This window comes from Triticum dicoccoides, chromosome 3B (assembly GCF_002162155.2).
Source record: "Triticum dicoccoides isolate Atlit2015 ecotype Zavitan chromosome 3B, WEW_v2.0, whole genome shotgun sequence".
Classification (NCBI taxonomy): domain Eukaryota; kingdom Viridiplantae; phylum Streptophyta; class Magnoliopsida; order Poales; family Poaceae; genus Triticum; species Triticum dicoccoides.
In genome coordinates, this window is record NC_041385.1 from 637,834,245 (window position 1) to 637,855,096 (window position 20,852).

The window sequence follows — 20,852 nt, forward strand, 5'->3', positions numbered from 1 at the left end:
AAGTCGCCCCTCTTTCCCTCTCTCATCTCCTCCACTCCCCCCCTCGGATCTTCACCGATTCTTCACTGTTTTGGCGGATCAAGATGGCCCCAAAGAGAGAATCGTAAGCTCCTCCGATCCCTCCAATTAGTTTTTGCAAACTTGCTTTCGTTTCGACGCATTATTTGCTTCAAATCCCTCACTTTTTTGAACTTAGATTGGATTTTTTTGCCTAAAATTGTTTTAGCTTGATTCTAGTTCTAATTCTTAGTTCTTTACTAAGTAGTGGTAATGAATATGAACTCTAATCAATAGTTCATATGTTAGTGTGAAGATGAACCCTAGTTCCTAATATTTTTTATTAAAAAAATTATGATGTAATGCATGTGGGAGGAATTGATTGTAGGGTGATGATGCATGTTGATATGATGATATGAAGATGTTGGAGGATTTTCTTTGTTTACAAATATGATGATACGATGCATGTTGGAGGATTTTTTTGTTTAAAAATATGATGATATGATGCATGTTGGACTGATGATGCATGTTGATATGATGATATGAAGATGTTGTTTGGAGATAATACATTGAAGATTATTGTTGGATGATTTTTTTTGTGATATGATGCATGTTGATATGATTAAAGAGGGGAAGGAATTTTTTTATATGAGTAATGTTGATATGATTTGATCCATCATGGTGACATGATGCATGGTGATATGATGCATGGTGATATGATTTGATTTTTTTTGTGATATGATGCATGGTGATATGATTTTGATATGATGTGCTTACGATGTTTTTGTCCACGCAGCTCTGACAGCTCTGATTGACCGGTGGCGACCGGAGACCCATTCTTTCCATCTCCCATGCGAGGAGATGACGGTGACCCTCGAGGATTGGTCGATGATTACTGCAATGCCGCTCGATGGTCATGGACTGACCGGGCGAGTGGAGAGGACCAACTGGCAGGAGAGGGTTACCACCCTCATCGGCGGCTGCGCCGATGCTAAGGGTAACCGTACATCCGGTGTGCCGTTGTCATGGCTCTTGGAGCACCGGAAGACATGCCCCGAAGACGCCGATGAGACGACTGTGGAGTGGTACGCGAGGGCCTACCTATGGTATCTTCTCACGGAGGTCGTGTTTCCAGACGCATCCGGGAACTCTGTCAACTGGTCCTATCTGTTATTCCTAGCCGACTGGGATGCAGGGTACAGTTGGGGGACCGCGTCTCTCGCCTACCTATACCGTTCGGTAAGAGATTATCTAATTGCCTACCTACGAAAGTATGTCCATGCCATTTTGTTATATCTCACTCTCATTTGATTTTTTGCAGCTTGACGACGCAACGCAGAGGACGGGAGACAAGTCCAATATGGGTGGCTTTGTCTGGGCCTTCTCCATTTGGATGTGGGAGCAGCTGCCGGTGGGGCGTCCTGAGAAGCTGCCAAGACGCCCATAGGGTGCCTATAGCAAAGACGGCGACGAGGCTCGACACCCCACCATAGCTTACGAGTGGGACATTTTCAAACTCTACATGAGCCTAAATAAGACTTCGTACAAGACCTACACCAATGAGTTGGACGCTTTGACGCATTCGTAGGTATATGAACTCGCTAAACACATTTCTCTTTGATTCCACTTTTGACCGAGAGTGGCAACTTACCACCGTATATGTAATAGGTAACCTGGTGGCCATATCATGACCGAGAGTGGGACTTTGATTTGAACGTGATGTGCGATGAGGAGCATGGTCTCTGGCGGTGCATCGTGCCCATGATCTGTGTGTACGCCGTCGAGTGGCACTTGCCACAACGTGTGGCCACGCAGTTTGGGATTTTTCAACATACCCCACCGGGCCAGTCCACCGATACCGGCGGCCACGCGCTCAACTTGTGAGTGCCCGCACTTGTTCTTCGTGCCCATGAATTCATTGCGTTCGACTTTGTTATGATCTTTCTTGTTGCTAATGCCTTGCAGGATGAGTGGGCAGAAGAATCAGTCGATCACAGACTGGGGAGAGCATCATAAAAAACATGTGACGGAGTGGAACCGATGGAGGTACCGGAAAGACGGGGAGAGGAGGGTGACTGACTGGGATGCTTACCTGAACCGACACATGAAGTGATACGATGATGGCCAGAAGCATCGTCTTTGTCTCAGGCCTCGATGGACGGTGGAAGACATCGCGGAGCTGGATAAGGATGACCCCGAGGAAGAGGCCTACCAGAACGGCATCCGAGACATGCACAGTGGATTTAGGGCGTTTGCCCCCCTTATCAACAGAGTGGTAAGTTTGAACCAAGAGGTTATATTTAAATTATTGTATTCGTCAACGTGACTGACTTATGCCGTTGCAGTCTGGTGAGCTGAACAGATGCATCTTTGATGCCTCAGATGCACTAGGTGATGCCCCCGGGACCGTCCAATCTGAGAACAAAATGAGGGGGACAATGAAGGTACAATTTCAGCCTCCTCGGAACAGATGCATCTCTTCTTCACTTGAAATCATAAACATGATACTTATTATGCCCTTGTTTCATTGTGAGTGCAGAAGTTCGTGAAGCGTTGTCGCATGCTGGTAGGGCTGCTTGGGTGTGCTGGAGCCGGGTCGGTTGAAGCTTATCAGCCTGTAGCCATACAGGGTCACATCGCCTCATTGAGCCATGCTCCCTCGTCGTCTAGGTTGGTTGAGGATGAGGAGGAGGAGGAAGAGGAGGAGGAGGAGGCCACATATGAAGAAATGGAGGAGGAGGGGGATGAGAGCAATGGGGAGGATGAGTACGATGAAGATTATGGACCTCCAACAACTCAATCATCTCAAGCATCTCAGCTGCCGCCGAAGAGGAATCCGAAGAAGAAGGATTTGCTGAGTCCGGACCCTTTCCAAAGACCGGTTCCTCGACGGCCCAAGAAGAAGACTGAAGAGCTTCGTTCAAAGAGTAACGAGGACCGTACCTCCAAGAGAGGAAGGAGCAAGTGATTATGCTCTTCGATAGTTGGCTCTTGTAGTTGGGTTGTCTATGTGTTTGCTATCTGGTTGAACTTCGTTTGGTTGAACTTGTCTAGTGGTTGTGAAACTACGTGGAACTATGTGTTTCCTATTTGTGGATCTATGTGTTTGCTATTTGTGAAACTATGTGGAACTCCGTTTACTAATTAGTTGAAGTTTGTTTGAAATGTTCTATGCACTTCAAGTTTTGTTAATGTGTATGTGATGCCCAAGTTTAATTGTTTAAGATCTGTGTCATTTTTGTGAAACTTGTTGTGATATTGCTGTCATATTGAATTTGAAAAGAAGCAAGCAAATCAACTTAAACCAATAAAGCATAGGACCCTACCGCCAGGGCCTCTGGTGGTAGGGTCACACAGCCTACCGCCGCCCCCGTGGCGGTAGGGTGAACCTACCGCCAGGGCCCCTGCATATTTCGTTACAGTAGGTTTGCACGGCAAAACCAAGCCACACCCTAGCGCCAGGGGCCCTGGCGGCAGGGTTAGACATCCTACCGCCAGGTGGGGCGGCGGTAGGATACTTATCCACGTCAGCACAGGCAAACGGCCGCCGTCCCCCTCCGTCGCACCCTACCGCCAGGGCTCCTAGCAGTAGGCTGTATAACCCTACCGCCAGAGGCCCTAGCGGCATGCAAAAGGGTCAAATCCCATAAAAATTTCAAACCGGGGTCAGATCCTGAATTTCTATCGGAAAAGGGTCAAAACACGAAATTTTGCCGCCAAACGTTCAGATTGTCTTGCATCCCTCATATCCAGTTCAAATTTGAGACAGACATGGGGGGCCTATGCTCGTCCGGGCTCGTCTGTCACGTCAGTCCGGCACATGTTGTCCCACCCCGACACCGCTTTGTCCACACTAAATTCCCACATGAAGCAAACCCTAACTCACTTTACTCTCGCTCCACCTCTGTCTCTTCTGCTCCCAATCCCCATTCGATCTCCTCCTCTCCGTCTACCATGCATGTCCAGCTCCGACAAAGACGGAGGTGACAGACCCAGCGACGATTGGGATGCCTTCTTCCACGATGTGGAGAACGACGATGATGAGATGGCCCTTTGCACGCACTGCAGTGCTCACGGGTGGACACATGCGGTAGCTCCGGCTCTGAGCAGGCCCGTCACGCACCAGACACATCTCTGTGTGATGCACCTGCTCTATGCTGATCGCCTGCCGCCCTCCTAACCCTTCAGTTGCTGCTGCTCAAGGGTAGCAGTGGACGTTAGTGCCTGTTCTACCGGACCATGGACCCGCACGCCCGAATCCGAGGGGCATGCCACCTGCCGCGAGAAGCAGCGAGCTAGGGAGAGGGCAGCGGAGGAGGCGATCGCACAGTCCTCCCGCCGCTGTCGTGAGTAGCTAGTGGTGCCCCATGAGGACGAGGGCTCCTCGCCTGGGTCTACGGCCGCTCACTTACGACAGTGGAGAGGGACGCCCGCCGGCTCCGTCAGAAAAATGTGAAGGTGCTCCGGCTAGGTCTGGAGCAGTCAGCGTGCAAGGCGGTGGAGAGGGCGGCAGAGGCCGCGAGAACGACGATGCTCAAGAGGCAGCAGGACCGCACAGTCCGGAGGATGGTCGGCTTCATCAACTCCTCCTCCTCCTCCTCCAACATCACTAACGACACCAATGACCCACCTCCTATCGCTGACGCCTACCCGGATGCCTATAGTTTCAGTGATGACTGTAAGGGCAAAGGGTCTGCGAAGAAGTGGTGAAGAAGCTCGACCCTCTCTCCGTGTTTATTTATGTTTTTATTAATATTATGTCCATCGGCTGAACTTGTGGTGCTCTTTTGGTTGATGACTACATGGATTATGTGTATTTCTATGTTCGTTTGCTATCGATTTCTATGTCCGCTCGTTGAATGTCCGTCTGTTTCGTTGATGATCTACGTAGTTTAGTTTCATGATGTATACTTAGTATAGATATAGGGTCACATATATGAGATACATGACTGTGGATGTGGCGATTTGAGGATTGACGTGTCACTGTCTGTAGACATGTCCGGGTGCGTCCGCGGACATATAGGGTGTCGGGTGTGTAATGTATGGTTGTAGCTAGATGCTCCTAGGTGTCTGGTGCCGGTGGCAACTGGGTTGGCAAATACATATTACTTTTGACAAGGGGTTTGGTAATTTTGTACCTAGTAGTTCTGCAGTGGTATCCTGAATGACTCCCACGTCACCCCCATCGGCGACATGGGAGCCCCTCCCTTGGCTCACTCCCACGTCGCCGCGGGAGAGGTGGCAGGCAACACCGCACCTGGCCCTGGGATGGTGGCAGCGGGGTGATTTTCGACTCCCCTGCATGTTGCCCCTCCCCCTCCTCCCTCCACCGAGATCCGCTCTCACGTGGTGTGGGTGCCTCACAGTTACTGCCCCCACCTTCTAGCCTGGTAGGCACCGTGGCCTGGCTTTGGCCATGGATGCTCTCCTCTATGACCTTCCCCCTCCCTGCATGTGGATGAAGTCATGACTCTGCTGGTGTGGATGTGTGTCCACCCTCCACCCCTTCCTCAAGCTATAGTTATGGCGTCAATGGAGGTGTCCAAGGGTTGCTTCGGTGGTTGTCCGGTGGCAACTATCTCTTGGAGCACGTTGACTAGGAGGCACGGCAGGCGCACATGTTCCCCTTGGTGTCCTGCTCCCCCTCGCAAGTGTGCTCCAGCTCCAGCGACCATGGACCTGCGCCTCTACTATCTCCATGGTCGGCCCGCGCCCACGTTGGCGTGGCTTTGGCCCTGGCGTGCCCTAGGAGCTACATCTCCTTCCAGTTCCTTTAGCTTGTCGACATGCCGGCAACTCTGGCCCTGGCGGCCCAGATCTGCGTTCCTCTCCAGATTCGGACTCATATCCCAGGAGCTGCGTCACTGACCTCCCATGCATCCCCTGCGTCCTTTCTCTCCCCACCCAACCCCATCCACCTATGTGCCTCGCATGTTCTCCCGCTAGATATGTAGTTGCGCATCCGATAGTGGATGATGTCTCCTTTGACAGTGGACATTGCTCCCCTTCATGCAATGGTGGTTCCGGCCTGTGTCTCGACTTCCTCTTCTCCGAAGTCTACCCCGGTGGCTTGGATTGGTCAGACTAAGGCCAGGGCGAAATCCCTGGTCGACTTGCCGTTGCTGGCAGCAGCCACACCTGCAGGTGTCATACCCTTTACTAGAGGCGTTGCCATGGCCTTCATATGTGCCCCCTTCGAGCATGAGGGGAAATCCTAGGTCCGATTATTCAAACTAGACAGCGACGATGTCTCGACGTAGCTCCTCTTCGTGAAGGCATTGTCTTGTTCGCTCATGGCGTCCTCGTTGATGGAATTGGAGACGTTGGTTATGTTGGTTTGGTTTGGGTTGCTTCTTAGGGCTAGGCGAGGTGTTGGCCAAGCATTCCATGTTATTTCCTCTGATTTGGCCAAGCATCCCATGTATTTCTACTCCGGGCACCATGTCCACACCTTCTTGTGTTCATGTCATGTGTTGTACCATCCCTGGTGCTCACTCTTTCTTCTTCTATCAATGGAAAGATACACAAGCTTTGCGTATTCAAGAAACAAAGGTTTTGTACCTGTCCTGATGATATAGCCCATGCCATAAATATGAGATTCCCCGCAGGTGAAAGCTCTACCCCACTGCTTCCAGAGCCGGCAATGTCAGTGCCCCAGGATGATGTTTCTTTCTCGTAGGCATCCTCTTGGAGATCCATATCTCTCTTAAACTGGATGCATGTTTCTTGGGTGAAAGCCTTGGATCCGGCTTGCCAAAACGCATGATAGTGACGTGTCTCACGTCGCTACATCCATGGAGGGGAAATAGCAGGTTCTTGTGCGGGAGCCTTCCTCCCATGCTCTACAACATGCTCCTAGGGAATCTGAGGAGCTCTCGCAAATTTGTGAAAACCCCTAAAATTCATGTAATTACGCGCATATACAGAAACTACGTCCATAATTTTCTGATTTTAGATCCACCCGGTGGTCATATCATGGGAGCACCTTATATTTCATCTCCTTGGAGCATCATCTTAGTAGAAATCCATCTGTTCATGCATTACTTTGTGCTAGATCCGTGTGACATCGTGGTTGGCAGAAGGCCACGTAGCGATTGTGTGGTGGCCTGTGTGGCAATGATGGTGGTGATGTGCGATGTTTCGATCGCGGCAAATGCTTTGTAGTCATCTCTATGGCACGTACGACAGGTCCTAGCGCTCTGTCTTGTTGTGTCAAGGTATACTCAAAGTTATCATGGTGTTGCCTAGGTCATGAAACTAACGTTATGACAAACAGATGGATAGCAACAGATTAGACTGATGTAAGCTTTGCCCATCTTTTCTTCGGATCTCATCATCAAAATCGATATGTCGCTTTTGTTTGCATATGTTGTGGGTAGATTGTATGGGCTCTTTGCATCCGTCGATGCGTCAAGTTTTTGTTTTCGTGATTGTGCTAGTTGGTGATGTCCTTGATTTAACTTAGGTGGAATATGTATGGTTGTAACTGTGGTTTGAGCCTAGTTTTTCAGGATTAATCAAACATCATTCTTCCAAATTAATGAATAGGCAAAGGTGCAAAGCTTTTGCCTCATTTCAATGATAAATGATCATGGGCATATGAAGGAAATATGCCCTAGAGGCAATAATAAAGCTGTTAATTTATATTTCCTTATTCATGATAAAGGTTTATTATTCATGCTAGAATTGTATTGATCAGTGTCGGTGTCAAAACCGGCAGATCTCGGGTAAGGGGGCCCAAGCTGTGCGTCTAAGGATCAATGGTAATAATGGACAATGGGACACAATGTTTACCCAGGTTCGGGCCCTCTTAAAGGAGGTAAAACCCTACGTCCTGCTTGATTGTATTCAATGAGTATAGGGGGTACAAGAGTTGATCTACCTCGAGATCGTAATGGCTAAACCCTAGATGTCTAGCCTATGAATATTCTGATTGCCCCTGTGGACTAAACCCTTCAGTTTATATAGACACCGAAGGGACCTAGGGTTGTACAGAGCCGGTATACAAGGAAGGGAAATAGAATATTCGAACACCAATCTTGCCATCCACGCATATAGGAGTCCTACCCAGACACGGGGGATGATCTTCTGCTTTATCTTCACGACCCATCAGTCCGACCCATATAGAATAGACCGAACACCCGAGGACCCCCTAATCAAGGACTCCCTCAGTAGCCCCTGAACCGGTCTTCAATGACGATGTGTTCGGCACGCGGATTGTCTTCGACATTGCAAGGCGGGTTCCTTCCCTTGAATATCATACGCCAGCTCCCCTTACAAAGGAACTATGTCCGACTCTGCATAGTTAATACAACCTTTAGCCACGAAGGCAATATCTCAAAACAGGCACATTGCCTTTACTGACAACTTTTTTCGGCGAAGCGTCACACTTGACCCTTCAGCATTTCAAACCATTTTCACACCTCTCGTTTCGTGTTTCGAGGTCGAGCCTCCATTGGCACATATTGTCAAAACAGAGATCGTGCCCGCTTATTACGGGATTCTCATCAATGGGATTTGGGTAACCCAACGGCGCCTTACGCATGATCTCATTGGGAACAAGCGAGTTTAAGGCTTAAGAAGGGGACAATTGGCATTTTTACCGTCTATAAGAGGACAAAGATTCCTCCTTTCTTCCCCATGCCTTCCCCCAGCCCCTGTGTTCCAATATCCAAGCTCTAGCGCCCGAAAAGATCCAATCTTTCCCACCGCCACCTCCCTCCCAAGCCATGGCCGGGTCCGTCTGCAAGGGCAAGTGGGAAGCCTCCTCCATCACTTAAAAGGACGTGAAGGATCTCTGAAGCGCAGGCTATCTGTCGGCAAATATCACACACAGGCTCCTCGACAAGGACCAGGTCATCCCCACTCCGGCGCCCGGCGAGAGGGTTGTGTTCATCCCTCATTTCCTCAAGGGCCTAGGGTTTCCCCTCCACTCCTTTGTCCGAAGCCTTATGTTGTACTACGGGCTAGATTTCCATGATCTAGCCCCGAATTACTTCCTCCACTTATCGGCGTTCATCATCGTGTGTGAGGCTCTACTCCGTATCCCGCCACACTTCGGCTTATGGCTAAAGGTTTTCAATCTGAAGCTGAAGGTGGTCGACGGACAGCACGTGGATTGCAGTGGGTCCATGGTAAGCAAGCTGCCCAACGCCACATGGCCCAAGGGGGCATTCATCGAGACCGTCAAGGTGTTGCAGCATGAGTGGTTCTACATCACCGAACCTCGCCTTGCAAACTGGGTGGCCATAACTGAGTTCAGATCTGGACCCCCCACGAGACTCACCTCATGGACCGCCAAGGACCTTGATTGGGGGTCCCAGACGGAGGTGAAGATGCTATAGAAGCGCATCACCAATGTGCTGGGTACGAACATCGGCCTCACGAACGTGTTTCAAATAATGCTCTTCCGCCATGTCCTTCCCTGCCAACGCCGGGCCTCCCCCATGTGGGAGTTCAATCTGGGGGGGGGGGGCACGGACCCTGAAGCACTTCTTCGGCACCACACGTGAAGACATATGGAAGATGCTTTTCAAGGCCCAAAAGAGCTAGCCAATGAAGACTGAGGACATCGGGCTCGACATCGAGAACCCAGCCTCAGAGGTAAGCATTAGTTTTTTCGAAGACCAATTTGGCTGATGTTTTAATCAATAGAGGTTTTATCATCTGCCTTCCGCATAGGACTGGACAACAAACGCGGAGCGGATCGACTGTCCGGCTCCGCTGCTGGAGGACCTAGCCACTCCCCAGCTAACGGAGATGCTGGTCCCGGCGCCCTATCAGGCGCCGGAAAAGAGGGGCAAGAAGAAGGGCAAGGAAGCCAAGGGCAGCCTCCGCCACAGAGGTCCTTCGGACACTATGTTCGGAGAGACCGAAATCCTCTCCTCCCATGAGGGAGACAAGGAAGAAGAAGAGGAGGTGGTGGAAAGCGACTTCCACCACAAGGGGAGGAGGAAGAAGAGGAATGCCTCCAAAGACCCGGAGGGGGAGGTGCCGAATAGAGGGAAGATAACCCTCTCGGACAGTTCAGACTCAGAGTCCGAACACGTCCCCAAGAGACCTCCCAGGGTGAAGCCCCTGGACGAATCATAAGTATTAACAATCTTATTGTTCGTCTTCAGTTTGCCTACCTCTGTTATGTGAGTTGTATTGTTATTTGCCTTGCAGCCCTCCCCGTGAGGTTCCGCACACTCCCCTATCGGAGGGGCACTCCCTGCTGCCTGAGCAGGAGGAGAGCGATACACCACCACGAGCCTCCTCGCCTATCACCCTGGAGGACACCAAAGTGTTGTCCCGAAGGACCTCTCCTGGCCGAGGAGGGGCAGACGAGGCCGTCGAGAAGGTGCGTGAGGTTAATACCTCGGTCGCCAAAGACTTGGGGGAGCGACCCCCATGACAACCAACAGTGGGTAGCCCCATCAATCCGGGCCCCCACTGAACACCATTCCGGAGACCAACGTGGCTCCAGGATTGGGCGCGCAGCCCCCTTCGAGGGAGGCGAGAGGAGCAGCAGCTCCATCAGCAGCCTCCGTTAATCCGGGGTGGCTCATGCTCTAGAGGAAGTACTACAAAGTGCTTCCATCATGGAGGAGCGCGGTTATGTAAAAGGTTCAGTCTGCTAAAAGCGGACTGAATGAAGCCTTCTACAACCTACTAACAGGCTTTGAGGTATGCGACGTAATATTCTAAAAACTTTTCATATGAAAGGATAGACCTATGTATAGACAGTAGCCCCTGATGATCTCTCCGGATTAGAAAAAAATAGGACAAAGGGTCCACCTAATAATCCGGATAACAATATACTATGCTACTTTTGTAACAGGCATCCATGTTGGCGTCTACCTCCCAACCCACAGAGGTTTCCGAACTCAATCAGAAGCTTCAACTAGCCGATGAGGAACTCGACAAGCGGTTTGAGGAAACACAAGGTATGCGTAAATTTTGAAGACGGGATTTGTTTCCATATCAGAAGTGAAATGTATATTGAGTAGTTTAACTCATGGAATTTTTTATTATGATTATAGTTGGCGCAGCCGAGGTCGAGTCCCTCGAAGGCAAGCTTTCCCGAGCCAAGAAGGAGGTAGAGGCGAATAAGGCAGCCACTGACAAAGCAGCTGCGGAGCTAGAGGCAAAGCAGACTGCACGCTACCAACATGAGGCTAGGGTGGCCGAAGTCGAGCAAGAGTTGAAGGACGCCATCCGCAAATGCGAGACCTTGGAGCAGAAGACTTCGGACCAGTCGTCCGAGCTTGCCAAGGCTCTCTAAGATGCCAAAGAAGTGAGGGTTGAGTCCCGGAGTGCTCGCGAGGAGATCCAGCAGGCGAGACAGATAGTGGCTGGTAAGGCGTTTCCTTTACAAAGTAGCTTTGGAGGTAATAGGTATATCTTTCTTACCCAAATTTGGAGTTCTCTAGGCACATTTGCGGATCTTGTGAGGCGTCATCGATATCGCACAATTTTCCCGAGCCCAAGAGGGGAATTGAACCGAGAAGCTGTTCTGGTCGCAATATCTCGCGCCGGAGCATCCGACGCCTCTAAGCGACCAGATGAAGCAGCTGACGGAGCTACATAGGGTGGCCGGCTTGACCATGAAGGACCTATCACTCCAACTCTGGCCAACCAAACCCATCCCCGGTAGCTACTTTGGCTTAGTGAAGCGGCTCATCGATGCGCGGCCTCGGATTGATGCTATAAAGCGTTCAGCTTGCGTAGAGGGTGCCCGAATGGCCTTTGCCCGCTTCAAGATGCAATGGGCGAAGATGAAGGCCACTGAAGTGGCGACTGCAGGCCCGCCCGAAGGCAAGAATCATCGGAAGCCGGAGAGGTATTTCGATGACGTCCTCGAAGGAGCCCGAATAGTAAAGGGCCAATGTTCAAAGGACGTCATGTTTGATTAAATGTATTCGGGTTGTACAAACTATGTTATGAACTCGTGTTATGCTTGTGCCTTTTGTTTTCGTTAATTTATCCTCCTGTGTGGCTATTTATTGTTTATATTTGTGAAAGTTACCAGTCGTCGGCTTCTGCCCCCATGTAGATGTTACAGGGGTGTTCTACATAACGCATGACCGCACTTTATCCAATGTCTTGTTCCGTAAAGGAGGCTTCCGCGGGGTGAGCCAGGCAATCGGACTATGCGGCTTTATTACTTTCACTTAACAATAGGAGTCTAATGGTGGGGATAAGCACTAGCCCCTATTGCGTGTGCGGCTATCCGGACTATGGTGCCTTTGCAACGCGGCTGGACGAAGACCAGCCCCTCGTGTGACACAGTGAAAATCGCTAACGATTTGTAGTGTAATACTAAGTCACCGGATTGCTGACCAGCTCTCACTTATCATGACGGTCAGTTTTCGGCTTTCTCTACCGAGGTACTTAACCGGACGAACCAGAAATACAATTACAGTAGTTCTCCCTTTACTACCTTAGCCGAACGGGCGAAATGTAAGGTGGTAAGCACCGGAGCCGGGCAACCCAACTATGGACCAAAGACATGATTCTGAGCCGATGCATATAGTGCAATATCTGAGATGCTGAAGAGATCCCTATAAGTGTTCGGACTTTAGGATGTGCAGGTCGATTGCAGCCCCGGCGTTAAGGCCGGACTAAAGCACATGTGGCAGTCTGAAGTAGGGATGGAATACAGGTGGAAATATAGCATAAGTACCGAACAAAAGTAGTGATTAGTTGCTTCCTTTATACCCTGATTAATACGTCGAGATGTGTTTCAAGAGATAATGCCATAAATATAGTGGTCATGTTACATGCCAAAAAAGTTTACATAAGGGAAAGGTTTACATATGGCCTAGAAGTAGTTGTTTGAAGATCATAATGGCGCCCTGCCGCACGTCTGCGCCTTTTCTCCTTGGAAGGGAGTCCTTTAAGAGGAAGAGTTGATGGTTGACTGCAATGAGAAAATATATTTAAGGTCCAAATAGGGTCAAGTCGTACTATGGACTTTCTCCGCAGTGTGCCTCCGGCGTTTGCCCAAGGTATTTCAAGTGCATAGTTACATACACGTGGTACGAACGCCGCCACCTTATGGGGTAGTCGACAGAGGCCAAATTGCTATTCGAGCTCCGGATCCGCCGAGCTATTGCATTGAGACGCGGACCGGACTCGCTTAGTAATGTCGCCAGTCTTGATCACCGATAATTTGTTCGGCTTGATGAGGCCGCCATGTACTTCGGCTGCTAGATCTGTGCTCCTCGGTTCGGAGGGAGCGCTCCATATTTCCATTTACCATAATGACGCCACGTGGTCGAGGCATTTTGAGCTTCAGATAAGCATAGTGCGGGACCGCATTAAAGCCGGCGAAAGCAGTTCGTCTGAGCAATGCGTGATAGCTGCTGCGAAAAGGGACAATATTGAAGATAGTTCTTCACTTTGGAAGTTGTCTGGAGAGCCGAATACCACTTCCGGTGTTAAGGAGCCCGTGCAGCGGGCCTCCACGCCGGGTATTACTCCTTTAAAGGTAGTGGTACTAGGCTTGATTCTTGACGGGTCAATACCCATTTTACGGATAGTATCTTGATAGATCAAGTTAAGGCTGCTGCCGCCGTCCATAAGGACTCTAGTAAGATGGTATCCGTCGATGATAGGATCAAGTACTAGGGTAGCCGAACCTCCGTGACGGATACTGGTTGGGTGGTCCCTGTGATCAAAGGTGATCGGACAAGCCAACCATGGGTTGAATTTTGGGGCGATGGGCTCTACGGCGTAGACATCCCTCAATGCGCGCTTGCGCTCCCTCTTGGGATATGGGTGACATAGATCATGTTCACTCTTTTCACCTCAGGGGGAAACTGCTTCTGCCCCCCCGGTGTTCGGCTGACAGGGCTCATCATCGTCCTCGCTTGGAGGGCCTTTCCCTTTGTGTTCGGTATTTAATTTACCGGCCTGCTTGAAAACCCAACAATTTCTATTGGTGTGGTTGGCAGGCCTGTCGGGAATGCCATGAATCTCGTAGGGCCTCTCAAGGATTTTTTTCCAAGTTGGATGGACCGTCTTTGTTTCCCTTGAAAGGTTTCTTCCGCTGACCGGGTTTGGAACCACAAAATCCGCCGTTAACTGCCATATCTTCTGTGCCGTCGTTATTGTTCTGACGCTTGTTTTTATTGCAGCGTGGTCTACCATTCTCGTCCCTAGACTCAGAGGTGACAGGGTCGCTGGAACTGTTGCTTCTACGAGCTAACCAGCTATCTTTGCCTGCACAGAAGCGGGTCATGAGTGTTGTAAGGGCTGCCATGGTCTTCAGCTTTTCCTGCCCGAGGTGTCGGGCGAGCCATTCAACACAAACGCTGTGTTTGAAGGCCACTAAGGCTTCAACGTCTGGACAATCCACGATTTGGTTCTTTTTAATTAGGAACCGATTCCAAAGTTTGTGAGCTGATACGTCTCCAACGTATCTATAATTTTTGATTGTTCCATGCTATTATATTATCTGTTTTGAATGATTATGGACTTTATTATACACTTTATATTACTTTTGGGACTAACCTATTAACCGGAGGCCCAGCCCATATTGTTGTTTTATTGCCTGTTTCAGTATTTTGAAGAAAAGGAATATCAAACGGAGTCCAAATGGAATGAAACCTTCGGCAGCGTGATTTTTTGGAAGAATATCACCCAGGAGACTTGGAGTTCACGTCAGAAGAGCCTCAAGGAGGCCAGGAGATAGGAGAGCGCGCCCCCCCCCCCCTGCTGGGCGCCCCCCTATCTCATTGGCCCCTCGAGCACCTCCCGACCGACTTCTTTCGCCTATATAGTCCCACGTACCCTAAAAACATCCACGGAGAAGATAGATCGGGAGTTCCTCCGCCGCAAGCCTCTGTAGCCACCAAAAACCTCTCGGGAGCCCGTTTCGGCACCCTGCTGGAGGGGGGAACCCATCACCGGTGGCCATCTTCATCATCCCAGCGCTCTCCATGACGAGGAGGGAGTAGTTCACCCTCGGGGCTGAGGGTATGTACTAGTAGCTATGTGTTTGATCTCTCTCTCTCTCTCTCTCTCGTGTTCTCTCTATGGCACGACTTGATGTATCGCGAGCTTTGCTATTATAGTTGGATCTTATGATGTTTCTCTCCCTCTGTCGGTGTCAAAACCGGTGGATCTCGGGTAGGGGGTCCCGAACTATGCGTCTAAGGCTAATGGTGATAGGAGGCTGCGGACATGATGTTTACCCAGGTTCGGGCCCTCTCGATGGAGGTAATACCCTACTTCCTGCTTGATTGATCTTGATGATATGAGTATTACAAGAGTTGGTCTACCACGAGATCTGAGAGGCTAAACCCTAGAAGCTAGCCTATGGTATGATTGTTGTTGTGTCCTAAGGACTAAACCCTCCGGTTTATATAGACACGGAGAGGGCTAGGGTTACACAGAGTCGGTTTACAGAGGAGGAGATCTACATACGAATCGCCAAGCTTGCCTTCCACGCCAAGGAGAGTCCCATACGGATACGGGATGAATTCTTCAATCTTGTATCTTCATAATCCAACAGTCTGGCCAAAGCATATAGTCCGGCTGTCCGGATACCCCCTTATCCAGGACTCCCTCAGTAGCCCCTGAACCAAGCTTCAATGACGATGAGTCCGGCGCGTAGATTGTCTTCGGCATTGAGAGGCGGGTTCCACCTCCGAATACTTCAAGATAAATTCCAAACACAAGGGACGTGTCCGGCTCTTGACATACCGCCGTAGAGAGAACAATAATCCACGAATCTAATCTACTAACAGTTCTTCATAGCATAACAGCATGCCGTGGCCTGGTAATTATTCGAACCGTTTTTCACATCAGGCTCCCACACACATCGCGAGGCGGTTTCCTTGGCACATCTTGCCAAAGTAGAGATCGTGTCCCCTGATCACGTGATCTCCATCAATACGGGTATGGGTAACCCAACTAGCGCCATCAATCGAGGCGCTTGGAAAATAAATGATTTAGAGAGGCAAGTGGGGAGGCGCACATTCTGCATCGCCTTTATAAAAGGACAAGGATCCCCTGTTTTTACCCACGCCTTCTTTCTCCTTTGCTCATCCATTCTCGCAGCCTCGAGCTCCAGCGCCCAAGTTCTCACCTTCTCCGTAGGACCGCAGCATGTCCGGAGCGGGAGGCAAGTGGATGGCCTCCTCCGTCACAGAGAAGGACATCACCATGCTTCGGGAGGCCGGATACCTGGCCGAGAGCATCGCGCACAGGCTTCCGGCAGAGGGACAGATCACCCCCACCCCAAAGTCTCGGGAAAGAGTAGTATTTCTACCTCATTTTGTCTGCGGACTAAGATTTCCACTCCACCCATTTGTCCGCGGGCTCATGTATCACTACGGGCTAGATTTTCATGATCTAGCCCCAAATTTTGTCCTGAACATCTTGGCATTCATCATCGTGTGTGAGGCCTTCCTCCGCATCAAGCCTCACTTCGGCCTATGGCTGAAAATCTTCTGCGTGAAGCCGAAGATCGTGAGCGGCCAACAGGTGGAGTGCGGAGGCGCCATGGTGGGCAAGATGCCCAACGTCACATGGCTTGACGGCTCCTTCGTGGAGACCATAAAAGGGTGGCAATCAGGGTGGTTCTACATCACCGAGCTGCGTGACGCCAACTGGGTGGCGGCCCCCAAATTCAGATCCGGAATCCCCATGCGGCTCACTTCTTGGGAGAAGAAGGGCCTGGCCTGGGGCAAACCCCACAGAGCTGACCGGACTTGAGACCTGCATCAAAAGTATGAGGGACAGGAAGATCAAGCTCATCAACATGGTCCAGGTCATGCTCATTCGCCGGATTCTCCCATGTCAAAGACGGGCATTTGATATGTGGGAGTTCGACCCGGCCGAACACCAGATGCTACTAGAGCTCTTCGACACAACGCACAAAGAAATCTGGAAGGTGCTGTTCAAGACCGGCGAAGTTCCTCCTCCCCTTTCTGAGGACCGTGGGCTCAGCACAAAGTGCCTCGCCAGTCCGGTAAGTCCTCTGATTATTACAAGATGTTCCCTTCCTAGTACATTCATGGGAGGATTTTTAAGTCACCATGCTGACTAAACAGGATTGGGTGGAGATGGTGGAGCGGATTGACTGTCCGGCTCCATTGCCTAAGGACCCAGTAGACGCACTCCTGGCAGAGATGCTGGTTCCGGCGCCTTACAAGGTGCCGGTGAAAAAGGCTGAAAAGAAGGCCGCGGGGACCCGGAAGGGTCTCCGGCGCGAGGCTGCACCAGACGCCTCGCCAGAAGATGACGAGGCGCACTCCTCCCACGAAGGGGAGGAGAGAACGAGGAAGGCCGCCTCAACTGAGGGGGCCGAAGGGTCCAAGACGGTGGCCGCGGGGACCAGAAAAGGTCTCCGGCGCAATGCCATAATAGAATCGTCATTCGAAGATGACGAGGAAGATCCCCCCCCCCCAAAAGACGGGGGAAAACATGAAGAAATGCCCCCTCCCCGTACTAGGTAGGAGAAGAAAAGGAAGGCCGCCCCGTCGGGGGAGGCCGGGACGCCGAAGAAGGGAAAAGCGTCCCTTCCCGATCACTCCTCAACTGCTGCTTATAGCGACGAGGAGTGGCTGCCCAGGGGCAAGCCCCAGGCAAGGTCGTAAGTATCCACATTCTTTAATATTCTTTTGGTGCGGTTTTGACCTCACAGCTTTCAATAACGCCGAACACATATATGCAGTCCGGCCGGGTCCAATCTCGGGATGTCCTCTTCGGAGGAGTCTTTGGGCGAGTCAGAGATGAATTCATTCCCGACGACCACCTCCCCGCGACCTGCGGATGACACCAAGGTGTTGTCCCCACTACTAGGGAAAAGCCTAGCAGCAGCGCGGGTTTTAGGCCTATCAGTAGCGCGGGCAGGAGCGCTACCGATAAGGCGCTACAGCTAATGCTTAGCAATAGCGCGCCTCGACCCACGCTACTGGTAAATTGACTTAGTAGTAGCGCTCCTTCAGAACAACGCTACTGGTAATTAGTAGTAGCGCTTCTCTTCTCCTGCGCTACTACTATTATTTAGTATTTTATTTCTTTTTTATTTCATGTTGTATTCATACACCTTTACACAAGTTTTCATACAACAAGAATTTAGAGATTGTTTTTACATAATAATGAGTTATTACATCATGGGGTGAAAGAACCGTGGACTAGTTTCAAGTGGATGTCCATCCACTTGAAACTAATCCGCGGTTCTTTCACCCAATGATATAATAATATCATCATCATCATCATATCATTAACAACTTATCATCATAATACATCATTGTCATATAACACCTCCTCAAGATCATCGTTTTCATCATTGACATCACATAATACCTCCTCAAGATCATCATTATCAACTCTAACACATTACCACATAATAAACATATTGTACCTCATAGGACCTATTACATTCGATTAAGACCTACTACATTTTCTAAGGTAAAATGGCAAAAAACAAGATAGCCCCTGACTCTCCATTATGGAGAATGGAGATTAGCCTGTCTCCAGTTCTTGCCTTTTGCTAAATGTTACTTCCAAGAACCTCCTTGCGAATGTCCATACATTTCTTCCATTCTTTGATGAACATGTGTTCACGGGTTTTAGAAATCCGATATGCACAGGTGAGCTCCGTAGATTTACCTGGCAGTATGTTCAGAACTGAGAGGGGACCATGCAGAGACATCAGATGAGGCACACAATCCATCGGGAGTTTCTGTTGAAAAACATAATAATAACTTCGTAGTTAGCAATGATCTACTAGTTTTAGAAGTATGCAAAAGATGCACGGATGTCGTAATAGTAAAAAATCTTACCAGGGTATCTCCAGAGAAGTTACCATGGTTCAACACATGCACTAGTGGCACGTATTCACCATAATTTGGAGGAGTTCGATAATAGTTATTGTAATTCTCAAGAAGAGTACAAAATGCAATCAGATGATTTTTCTCCTTATACGTTAATTCGGTGCCATCGGTGTAGTGGGTTTTATCTACCATCTTCCGCACAGTCTTTGAATAATCAAAATAAACTGTCAATGGAAATAAGCTATCAACTATTTTGAAATAAACAATATAAATTAGTTAATAACTATGTTTGAGAAACTCACATAGCGGTACAATCGGAAGCGTATCAACAAGGACCCAAATGTCCATATTGTCTTGCTCGATGTCAGGATCACCAAGATCCATGGTGACAATCATACCCTCATAAAAACCATACATTTTGCAAAGTGCTTCCCAATTTTGGCAACCAAAATGGGTTACTCTCTGAGCATTGCACAGATTTATTTCAAAATCCATATCATGATGGGTCCTTAGGTGTATTTTCTTTGTTTCGAAATTTTCATGGTCTTCAAAACCCATCCTCTCCAAGACATAGCATCTTGCATGGCATGGGATAAGCTAGTCGAATTGTAAAATATGAAAATTAGACGTTGAAATAGTTGAAGTCATGCTTAATTACGAAAAAAACACTTGTCGTTGTTGCGTACCATTTCACAATCGAAGGTCTCCTCGAGCTTAATGCTGAAGCGCCTGAAATTTGCCGGAACGGAAATTAATCAACACTCCGGCAAAACATAGGTCACTCGGAGATGTAAACTAAACATGAACGGCCACTTGGGCAACCACATATCCTATTTGAGCAACAACACAAGATATACAAGGATATTTGGCTGGTCTCACCTCGATGTCGGAGGGGGTCGGTGACTGGACGACGACGGGGATGTCGGAGGGGGTCGGTGACGGGGACGACGGTGGTCACCTGAAACCATATAAGTTATCACTAATACATCCCGAATAATTGCTTAAACTAAAAAATAACAACAAATATGACATGTTCAACTAGTTTTATTAATTCAACTAGTTCTTACTAAATATAAACTTACTATAAATAGAAAAAAAACTAGTTCTTTCTAAAAATAAAGTAGTTCAACTAGTTATATTAATTATCTTACTAAAAATACATTAGTTCTATTAATTCAACTAGTTCAACTAGTTTATTAATTTATTTACTAAACTAGTTCAACTACAACTAAAGTAGTTCAACTACCACTACTACTACTAAAAATCTAGTACTAACTAAGCAACATCTAGTACTAGCTATGAACCCTAAATTAACATCTACTACTACTAAATCTAGTACTAACTAGTGGCAGGGGGTGGGGGGCGACGGAGAGGTAGCTAGGGGCGGCGAGGTCGAGGGCGGTGGGAGGAGGGCTGCCGGTGGAGGAGGGAGGAGGGGCGGCCGCAGGAGGAGGGGGGAGGGCGGCGGCAGAGGAGGGAGGGGCGGCCGCAGGCAGAGGGAGGAGGGAGGAGGAGGAAGGAGGGACGGAAGGAGGGGAGTACCTCGGCGGCGGACGGACGAAGGCGGCGGCGGCGGTGGCGACGCACGACGACGGTTATCGGCACGCGGGCGAGAGTGAGATCAGTGTGAGTGAGGGCCGGTCGTGCGCGTGGGGATAAGGTAGGGATAGTTGTAGCGCGTTTGTCAAAACGCGCTACAGCTAATCTGAATAGCAGTAGCGCTTTGCATATAAACCGCTACTGCTAAGTGTAACTATACAAAAAATACATCAATGCAAAAATACATTGGCCATCAATGATCTTTTTGTGTACAATCTGAATTGTCAATATGAGTCCCCTCCAGTAGGAACCGGAGAGGACTCATATTGCGGCCACAAATTTTACACATAGAGTTCAGTGAAGACCAACTGGTTGTGGTAGTTTCAGAAATAACAAATTTAAGGTGGTAAACACCCTGTTCACGAAGCGAGGTGGGACTAAACTTGTGGGCTGATCTTAGCAGTAGCGGTTTTCCTAGAAGCGCGCTGCTGCTAACTTCTATAGCAGTAGTGCTGTTCTGTGTAGAGCGCTACTGCTATAACT